At 34.7% G+C, this 10,957-nt stretch overlaps 1 protein-coding gene and 1 long non-coding RNA gene across 2 annotated transcripts in view; one reads left to right on the top strand and one right to left on the bottom strand.

Moving 5' to 3' along the window:
* The window catches only part of LOC118749704, a 26,734-nt gene extending 21,999 nt beyond the window's left edge, over nt 1-4,735 (top strand). Inside the window, exons 3-5 of the long non-coding RNA XR_004994266.1 lie at nt 2,770-3,351; nt 3,962-4,170; nt 4,389-4,735. This is a non-coding gene — a long non-coding RNA (uncharacterized LOC118749704). The remainder of the gene's footprint in view (nt 1-2,769; nt 3,352-3,961; nt 4,171-4,388) is intronic.
* LOC118749675 (peroxidase) overlaps nt 1-10,957 on the bottom strand; it is a gene marked incomplete at its 3' end in the record, with an annotated part of 645,092 nt that overhangs the window by 155,239 nt on the left and 478,896 nt on the right.

Below are 10,957 nucleotides of genomic sequence, written 5' to 3'. Positions count from 1 at the left end.
CTACGCACTGTGCTAAGTTTGCCTTGCTAATTCTTGTTGCTTGTTTCCACTATTTCACTTTGCTAAGCCAACTACAATCAAGCGCAACTATGCCGCTGCTATTCACTTGATCATGTGGTTGTTGGTTTTGTTGGTATTTGTTAATATTTCTATTATAAGAATGTTTATCTTTTAGGTGTGCTCGTCCTTAAGTTATTTGTTATTTTATGGCCTTACAACAATTATATTCAACAATTTTTGGTGAGCTTGAAAACTTAAGTGAAAACTTATTGTGGAAAAGCAACAATAATTTGAAAAAATGGTAGAAGTGATAGCTATTTCGGAAATCACCACATTTCCTCATCAGACTTCTTTCAGTAGGATTCGAACCGACGATTACTGACTCAGCCAGTTGCCTACGTACTGTGCTAAGTTTGCCTTGCTAATTCTTGTTGCTTATTTCCACTATTTTACTTTGCTAAGCCAACTACAATCAAGCGCAACTATTTCGCTGCAATTCACTTGATCACTTAAAACGGCCTCAAGCTCATAAAAATTGTTAAATATAATTGTAATAAGGCCATAAAGTAACAAAAAAAAAACAAATAACTTAAGGACGAGCACACCTAAAAGTTAAACATTCTAATAATAGAAATATTAACAAAAACCAACAAAATCAACAACCTTATGATCAAGGGAATTGCAGCGGAATAGTTGCCCTTCATTGTAGTTGGCTTAGCAATGTAAAATAGTGGAAATAAGCAACAAGAATTAGCAAGGCAAACTTAGCATTTTGCATAGGCAACTGGCTGAGTCTGGCTGGTCCTACTGAAAGAAGTCTGATGAGGAAATGTGGTGATTTCCGAAATACCTATCACTTCTACCATTTTTTAAAATTATTGTTGCTTTTCCACAATAAGTTTTCACTTAAAACGGCCTCAAGCTCATAAAAATTGTTGAACATAATTGTTATAAAACCATAAAGTAACAAAAAAAAGCAAATAACTTAAGGACGAGCACACCTAAAAGTTAAACATTCTAATAATAGAAATATTAACAAAAACCAACAATCACATGATCAAGTGAATTGCAGCGGAATAGTTGCCCTTCATTGTAGTTGGCTTAGCAATGTAAAATAGTGGAAATAAGCAACAAGAATTAGCAAGGCAAACTTAGCATTGTGCATAGGCAACTGGCTGAGTCAGTGTTGATCGTCGGTTCGAGTCCTACTGAAAGAAGTCTGATGAGGAGATTTGGTGATTTCCGAAATACCTATCACTTCTACCATTTTTTCAAATTATTGTTACTTTCCACAATAAGTTTTCACTTAAAGCGGCCTCAAGCTCATAAAAATTGTTGAATATAATTGTTATAAGGCCATAAAATAACAAAAAAAAAAATAACTTAAGGACGAGCACACCTAAAAGTTAAACATTGTAATAATAGAAATATTAACAAAAACCAACAAAACCAACAACCACATGATCAAGTGAATTGCAGCGGAATACTTGCGCTTGATTGTAGTTGGCTTAGCCAAGTGAAATAGTGGAAATAAGCAACAAGAATTAGCAAGGCAAACTTAGCACAGTGCGTAGGCAACTGGCTGAGTCAGTGGTGGTCGTCGGGTCGAATCCTACTGAAAGAAGTCTGATGAGGAAATGTGGTGATTTCCGAAATAGCTATCACTTCTACCATTTTTTCAAATTATTGCTGCTTTTCCACAATAAGGTTTCACTTAAAACGGGCTCAAGCTCATAAAAATTGTTGAGTAAAAAAGTTATAACAAAATTGTTCATAGGTTAATTTTGCGAATGCTTGTTATTCCGATGGTGCAGCAGCAAATTCGGCAGGAGATGCAGCTAACATGGCTGGACTCACGAACTTAGTCTGCATAGTTTCTCCAAGGGCCTATATATATAATAAAAAGTGTTGTGTGCGCGCTTGTAAACGAATGTATAGTTCAATATAAAGCGAAAATTAATTGTTCTTGCAACCGAATGCATAGTTCAACTAAAATTTATCTTTGGTGCGGTGGTACGGTGTAGATTTTTGCCCACTGATTTCGGGTTACTGTGTGTTATCGTGTAGCCGGAGTATTGAAGTTTAATTTAAAACTAAACTCCGGATTTACGAAGCACTAATTTTATTGATAAGTTCGGTTGGAATTATTTACGGGTACGGTTTAGTTATTTGTACAACGATTTTGGGTTGCTGAGCCCAAACGCGTGACCCGAACAAAAAACTTTTACTGACACTTGTAGACAAGAGTCTAAGCTTCATTAAACAAAAAAAAATTACTATATCTGTGCACTAATTTATTAATAATTTCGGTTTGATATATGGTATTTGCAAATTTCTGAGCTTTGGGTGCAAAGGTGTTAGGCATTTTCCTCCATATAAAAGTAATTATGGATCGTACTTTATATGGGAGAAAATGCTCAACACCGTGGCTGTAATTGTTCAAGTTTGTTGAATTTTTATAAATTTTGGACGAAATTTGAAATGTGGTGTTGGTTATGTAATGTGCTATACTTAAAAAAAATATATAATCATATCTTTTAATATAGTTAATTACGTATTTCTTTTTTAGAAAACCAAACCCTTTTATTAAAACAATGGCCATAACTTTTTAGTTTTATTAGAAATATATGTATATATACATATCATAAGAAAGGTTGTTGAATTACCTCAACGAGCTCTATTATTTACTTATGCCTCATTTACAAATGAGCATCCAGTGGTATGTAAATTGGACGTCGGTCTTTCTAATCCGTCTGACATATTTTCTAGGTAAATGGCGCAAGTGCTTGTTCGTCTGAAGATGACGGCGCCGTTTTAAGCGCAACAGTGACAGAGCTGATGGAAACATCAAGTGATTCAGATGATTCTGATGATGACGAGATATACCAAATAATTATGGATCATTCTGATAGCGAAGATGATAATATAATGGTGGAGCTACTGAGGGATGGGGAGAGGAAAAAGAGGAACAGTATTAAGAACTACTTGGAGGAAGTAGTGCCTAATTATACGGAGGCAGAATTCAAGATGCACTTCCGCATATCGAAGGAGCTGTTTTTAAATTTATCTGCTAAATTTGAGGAAAGCGATATTTATAAGAGTCTTCGAGTCGATAAGCGGTTACCAGGGACGACAAAGATGGCGGTTTTCTTATGGTTTGCCGGCATGCAGCTTTCGCGATTTATCCGACCGCTTCAACATATCGCTGTCGAGTGCTTTTCGCATTGTCAATAGAACGACAATGTTCATTAGTAGTTTGAGTCCAGAGGTGATACGATGGCCTACTGAGGACATGAAACGAGAGGCGGCACTCTTTTTTTAGCAGAAAATGCGGCTTTGCAAAAGCAATCGGTAAGTGCTAAAAACCATAATTGTGGCCATAAATTTGAAAGTGGTGTAGGTCACTTCACATATTTTGTGCTTATAAATATATTTCTTAATACAGTATATTTTGCTTAGCTGCACGTCCTTCTTTGCACGCAAAACTTGTGCACGTAACCACATAAAAGGCACTTAACCGAATTTTGTTTACTACTTCAATGGCAAAGGCATCCGAACCGGTATGAAACCAAATAATGGAGAAGCACTTGCCACGTAGAAATTATTGCAAGCGAAATTTTTACCTAATGGTATTCTTATCTATATAACTACATAAATTGAGAGCAATTTTCGTTGTTCTGCGAGATGAGCAAAATAAATAAAAGCTTGTGAAATAAGGTAATTGTAGGGCCAGTGCAGGTAAACGTAATACTTTCTTTGATAATTGATACTAGTTGCACAACTTTTAAGGCAGGTAACGCCAATGTGCAGGTATGTTGAATGCATCTATCGGAGCAGTTTCCTTATAAATGTTAAAAATAATGCCTCTAATGCGCATTTAGGGGTAGGTATCTTAAACGTGCACTTAAGCATAAAGGCCGCAAAGCAAATATACTGTATATAAACATATCCTTAAATATAGGTTGCATTGATTGAACGCATATCGTCATCGATCCTCCAGCTGAGCGGAAAGATACTACATTGACCGGAAAGGCAACATCACCCTTACCATGCAGACCGATGAAAACAAAAAATTTATGAATATATTTTTTGGCTCTCCCGGATCTATTCACGACAGTTGGGTTTTCCAGTACTCGACTATTTTCCAAAAATTGTCATCGTATTGTGGAGGTAATAATTTGTTTAAGTATCTTAATTTTTGATTGACATATGTACTTATGTATAACATAAGTTACTGCTATAATACTTATCTGCATGATTGTAATATGTTCACCTTTGAATTTAAGATGAAAGATCTATTTTGGTGTAGCAAAATAACCAATGTCAATGGCACTTTATTTTGAAACCTATATAAACGGTTATATGCCCTATTGTTTTTAATCTTACAGATTATTACTTACTAGGAGACTCTGCCTACCCGTGCACTCAGTAAGTAATTACACCGTTACAAGGATAATGGTTACTTGACTCCTGCGCAGAAAAACTTCAATGTGGTCGCGTTGAAATTAGCACACATTTAGAATACTTAAGCAGCGGTGGAATACTTAAGGGGTAGTAGGAATTTGTGCCACTTTATCAGGGCGTGTTGCGTCTTGAATAATATTGCAAACGAGAGTGATTTGGAATTTTCGCTAGAAATTTCCATTGAAGAAAGACATGAAAATGAATGTGGTGAAACATTCAGAGGAAACTCCGTCCGGGATGCAATTTGTAGGAATTTGCTACCGAGGCAACAATCGCTAAATATTCCTTAATTTTAATATGTACTTAGTTTAAGATTTAGATTAAAAATAAGTTTAAGCATAAGATTTAGTTTAAGATTAAGATTAAAATTAAGTTTAAGATTAAGATTTAGTTTAATATTAAGATTAAAATTTAGTTTGATATTAAGATTTAGATTAAAATTAAGTTTAAGAATAAGATTTAGTTTAAGATTCAGATTATATTTAAAATTGATTAAACAATGAACTTAATAATTGATACCTCAAATTTGTCAAAAAGAAACACTTATTATTTCACACAGGTTCACGAGTGTAAGTATGTATTATGGATAAGGAATGGGCACTTGCAATATTTGCCAGCCTTAATTAGGCCATAGATCGCCTTTGTAGAGGATAATAATAGGTCGTGGCCAAAAGCCTGTTTGCTCGTTGTGCAGATTCGTCCTCTTGAAATTGCGCTCCATAGTCCGAAATTTATTCTCAATCTGCGCTGTTGAGAAGTTATACCCTTCCGCTGCCATACGCTCAGTGATAATTTTCCACATTTTTATCTTGTTTTTCACGGATGCGCTTTTCCCCACCTTAGGCCGCAGCTCCTCAATAAGCGCAAGCATTAATTTTACTGGGGCTTCAACCCATGCTTGCTTCTCTGCGGAGCCAAACATTCGTTTGGATGGAATCTTCGCTGTGAGCTTTGCATTTCCAGTGCCTCTACCGGATTTTGAGCCGCATGAACTTCACCAATTAGCTGCGTTGAGAAGATTACTTCATTGTAATCTTCCCGATTTTCTAGCACTTAGGAAGCTAGCTGTTGCCGGTAGACTTGATCTGGAAAAAGCCCATGTTACGTTAAGTTGCGAATTATTCATTTCTTTATTAATAAGAAAATCCCAGCTGCACGACAATGAAAACAAAGTGGTCTTTTTACTTGACATTAGTTTTGTTGTTGCCATTCTTCGGATTAAAAATTTCGTTTTTTGCGTTCCTTTACTTTTTCCTATTATTCTCTTTTAGTGAGCGCATTTTGCTTACACTTAACACTTAAAACTTTTCAGATTTTAGTCCAAAAAGATAAGGAATGGACCTAATAATTCAAAATTAAAATTAATTTGAGCTTAAATACTAAACAATAAATAATTAATCAAATTGAATAATTTAAGAAACCATGTAATAATTCGGAGTAAGTGTTGAAACTTCTTTGCAGGATAAATATATTAAACTAGAAAAATAACTATCCTTATCAAATCAAATCAAATCAATAAGTTTGCAAAATCTATGAATATCAAGAAAAAAAACAAAGGATGGAAAGTGATGTTCAACAAGAAATAATTTTTAAGCAAAAATACCATGACTTCAATGCTCATAAAAAAAAATTTGGATTACCGTTAACTTCTTCATGACACGATGATTAGTATGGGACCACCCTTGAGATACCGCCTTTCCTATAAAAAAGAATAATCGAAAACGGTTCACGTGGTCCAAAGTTACCCCGTAATATATGTACATAAAATATAATAAAGATTCCGAAGAATTGATAAACTTCCTCCTTTTTGAAGTCAGTTAATAATAAGTTTTGATTGCATATTTTCATATTAAAATTCTTAACTAATGTACATTGATTATTTTAATTACTATAGCATTTACCTAAATTACATCTAAATACGTTTATATAAGCTTAATTTTTGTTTTAAACACGAAAAAATTGACATACTGTAATCTTCTATTATGTTAAATATGGGAATAAACTGGAATGGAATGACTGTAATTATAGTAAACTAGTAATTTTAATGTTTGTTTGCGGTTCTTCTCTCGATGCATTCCCGATGGGTCAATCGAAACAACCTCCTAACGCTTTCGTTACTTTCTCGATAATTGAACGGATCGAAAACATTACCGTTTGTCATTAGTTTCTCGATAGCAAAACGGATCGAAATAACTTCCGCCTGAGATATGTTTCCACTATCGAAAACAGTTCGAAAAACCTTTTGAAAACGCATGTCGAGAACAAGAGTTCTGCTGCCACAAACTGAGCGACAGGTAATACTTTTACGATACTTTTTCGGAACCTGTTCTCAATAGTTTGGTAAGTGAAAGCGTTGCTAAAATATCTAAAATGGATGCACTCTCGTGTATGTTGGTCGGGTGGGTTATTGTTTTTCTTATCATTTAGTATTCGGCAGCACAGATGAATTTGTATGCACGACAACAAAACATTGCAACAAATTTTAAAACAGATGAAATGGAACTGCGTAAGTTTATTGGAATCTTGTTTTTCATGTCGACTTTTCGTTTTCCGAATGTGCGTGCCTATTGGGGAAGATATGCATTTTAACCAATAAGGCAAACGATGATCCGTCACAGAGTTGAAGAGCTTAGAAGTAAGCTGCATTACAATGATAATTATAGTCTGATCAAGAAAGGTGCACCAGGCCACGACGTTTTCTATAAAATAAGACCACTTATCAAGCACTTCAACGAAAGATTACGCGACAACGACTCTGTGTTGAGCAAATGTGTCCTACAAAAATGCAAGGTAATCCAACTCGACAATATATGCCCGCTGAGACCCACAAATGGGGAACGAAACTGTTTGCTTCATGAGATATCTCTGGTTTTTGTAACACATTGGAAATTTACGCTGGTGCTGGAGATAACGTTGTTTTCGATAATTGCCCAGATTTGGGAACAGCATCGAATGTTGTAGTTCGATTAGCAAAGCTCATTCCAAATAATGTCAATTATATAGTTTACCTTGACAACTTGACAACTTTTATGCTTCTCTTGGCTTAGTTCTTTAACTGAAAAGTTGTGGCATATATAGTTTGGGAACAGTACGAACAAATAGAGTACCCAATATAAAATTATCATCCGATGCAGATTTAGAGGCTAGAAAAGGGGAGAGGGGTTATTCAGAAGAGTACGTAGGAACGGCATTCGGTACCGATATTGTAAATGTATTACGGTGAGATACAAAAAATGTTCGTCTTGTTTCATCCTACGTGGGTACAGAGAATTTCTTATCAAAAAATATGAACAACTCTACATATACTGTGACGCGTTGGAACAGCGAAACAAAGCAACATGTTGAAATAAACTGTCCAAAAATGATAAGGGAGTACAACGAAAACATGGGCGGAGTAGACTTGCTGGCTGGTTTGGTTGGATGGTATATGATTCGTATGAAATCCCGAAAGTGGACAAACTGGATCTTTTTTCATTTGTTGGATGTAACTATGGTGAACGCATATATCTTGTTTCATCGAATTCATCAGAATACAAAAAAAAAAAAAAAAACACTACCTGACTTCGCATTTGCATAAGCAAATCCACAACGACAAAACGTGATCGACCTAAATCTGATACTCTTCCACTAAAACCAAAACGAACAAAAATTCCAACTGAAAATGTTCGCTATGATCAAATTGGGCATAGATGTACTCTTTTGGACAGATCTGGTAAAAAAAAAATGTGTAAAATGCCTGGATGCAAATCGGAAACACAAGCTTTTTGTGAAAAATGTCTAGTATATTTATGTAATTCAACAACAAAAAATTGTTTCTTCAATTTTCACAACAACCTTTAGTTTAGTATTGCATATTCTTACGATTAAAAAAAGAAGAACATACATTTCAACCAGTAAAACATTATTATAAAATTCATATAAATCATTTGATTTACCATGCGAGTGCCCGACTCCGCCTCAAGGCGGAGTATACATTTTCACCTGAAACAGGTAAGCGAATACTCAAATAAATAAACTAAATTGAGATTCGTGTTTCCCACCCTTAAATTATTCTAATATGAGTTTTTGAACTCAAGCAAAAAATTTGGCATTAGAGGGTTAAAGCAGTAAAAAATCCATATAGCAACAAGTGAATTACTTTTAGGTGATTATAAAAAGGGTGGCAAGCTTTATCGGACAACAACCTTTCATTTAGTAGAAAAATACCATATTTTCCAAATACAAACTTTCGTAAGAGCAGTCGAGGTTATATCAACACAATAAGGGAAATCACTAGGGCAACCAAAAATGCAATGCATAAAAAGCAAATAAGAATTGTAAAAAGATAAAGCGTTTTAGCCATATTTATTAGAGCATATTTCGGCATATTTCGCAATAAATGCATTTTTTGCATATTTTAGAAATAAATGCTAAATCTAGTGTACAAATATTCAGTTTGCAACACTGAGTTATGTTCGTTGGCTTGACAATGTAATTTTTCGAACAAGCCGCTTGTAAGGTGTATTTCGCTCCTAAAAAAGTAAGCAAATGGAAAGCAGATTTGCATAGAGATAAAATCGCCACATAACTTTTTTATCCACTAGTTACCTGCGTAAATAGCTTTGAGAAATTCATGAGGACAACATTGTGTGCACTTATGCGGGGTTAATATTAGAATGTTGAATTTACTTCGAAAAGATTTTTACTTATTTTAATTCGTGCTTAATTAATAGGGAGCAGAGGATCGCAAAATCTTGAGACAATGCGCAACAGTTCTTACAAGAAAGCTTCACCTCTGGCAATTCACAATTTAATAAATATTTGTGCGAGGCATTAGTAGCAGCAGATATTCCACTCAATAAAGTGAGAAATCCACATCTTAAAACTTTGTTTGGAAAAACACACCAGCTTCAAAACACACACATATCGATGACGCGGGTGAAGTCTAGAAAAAAGAAGTCTGATGAGGAGATGTGATCTCCGAAATAGCTGCTATAACTTTTACCGCTTGGACTTTGTTGACTTTGTTATTTTATAAAACTATTAAAATAAAAATCTTAATAATAATAATAGATTAGCGCTTACACATATGTTAGTGTTTGGCCGAGCTTCTCCTCCGACTTGTGGCGTGCGCCTTGATGTTGTTACACAAAGCGAAGGGACCGTTTTACGCCGACTCCGAAAGGCGATTGTATTTTTATGAGAAGCTATTTTTCATGGCAGAAATATACTCAGAGGGTTGGCATTGCCTGCCGAGGGACGACCGCTGTTAAGAAAAAACCTTTTCCATATTTTTTGCAGGGCTTGAACCCAGGTGCTGCGCGCACTGCCTACCACAACACCACAGCGGCCGACGCGGGTTCGATCCCTGCCGTAGTCTAGAAAAAAGAAGTCTGACGAGGAGATGTGGTTATCTCCGAAATAGCTGCTATAACTTCTACCGCTTGCTTGCTTTTTAAATTTTTTCCTAATAAACAAAATCGAGGTTCAAAGCTCAAACTATTAAAATAAAAATGTTAATAAGCCACAATAAAATTTACAAATACATAGTTTAGGATGAGCCTGCCTGAAATTATACATACAATTAAGCAAAACCAAAATTAATGTATAGAATTTACAATAACAACCACGCTTTCAAGTTTAAATAGCGGCAAATCAGCTACACTTGATGGTAGTAGGTTGAATAAGGGAATGAATTAGCAACAAGAGCTTACGGGTTGCGCATAGCTCAGTGGTTAGCGTTTTTGACTTTGCACATCGATGACGCGGGTTCGATCCCTGCCGATGTATACACCTTTTTCAGTTTTAATTCAGAAAGTTGCAATTTAAATTCAGAAAGTTACAATTCATGTTCAGAATTTCCATTACAAATTCAGAAAATTACAATTCGAGTTCAGGATTTCCAATTCAAATTCAGAAAATTACAATTCAAAGTCAGAATTTCCAGTTCCAATTCAGAAATTTACAATTCAAATTCAAAATTTCCAGTTCAAGGTCAGAAAGTTACAATTCCAATTCTGAATTTCCATTTTAAATTTAGAAAGTTGTAATATAAATTCAGAAAGTTACAATTCATACTCATAATTTCCATTTTAAATTCAGAAAGTTACAATTAAAGTTTAAAAATTTCCAATTCCAAATCGAACAGTGCATACGAAATTTTCTGAACCTCAATTAAACACATTAAAGAATTGGTCCAAGTTTATCACTTAGTTCTTGAGTTTATTTTCCTATATATGAAAAAGTTTACAACACAATTGTAATACATATAGCATAAACAAACAAACAACAATAAGATAATGTTTTGTTTGCCAAGTAGGTAGGTAGGTAGGACAGTTTATATTTGTGTTTATAGTCTCCGTTGATCTAATATTTGCATGTGCAAGAAAAATTAAATTTTCTCCACTTCATCCCCAACTTTTCGCTAAATTTCCTTAGCTTCATCAAGGGCAAAAACCTTTATAAAAAACCAACAACAAATAACATATAAACAATTAGCAAACATGGTAAACAT

This window comes from Rhagoletis pomonella, unplaced genomic scaffold, assembly GCF_013731165.1.
Source record: "Rhagoletis pomonella isolate Grant_MI unplaced genomic scaffold, Rhpom_1.0 Rhpom_scaffold_00001, whole genome shotgun sequence".
NCBI lineage: Eukaryota > Metazoa > Arthropoda > Insecta > Diptera > Tephritidae > Rhagoletis > Rhagoletis pomonella.
Note: the sequence above shows the minus strand (reverse complement) of the source record. Positions and strands in the feature narration are given on the sequence as shown.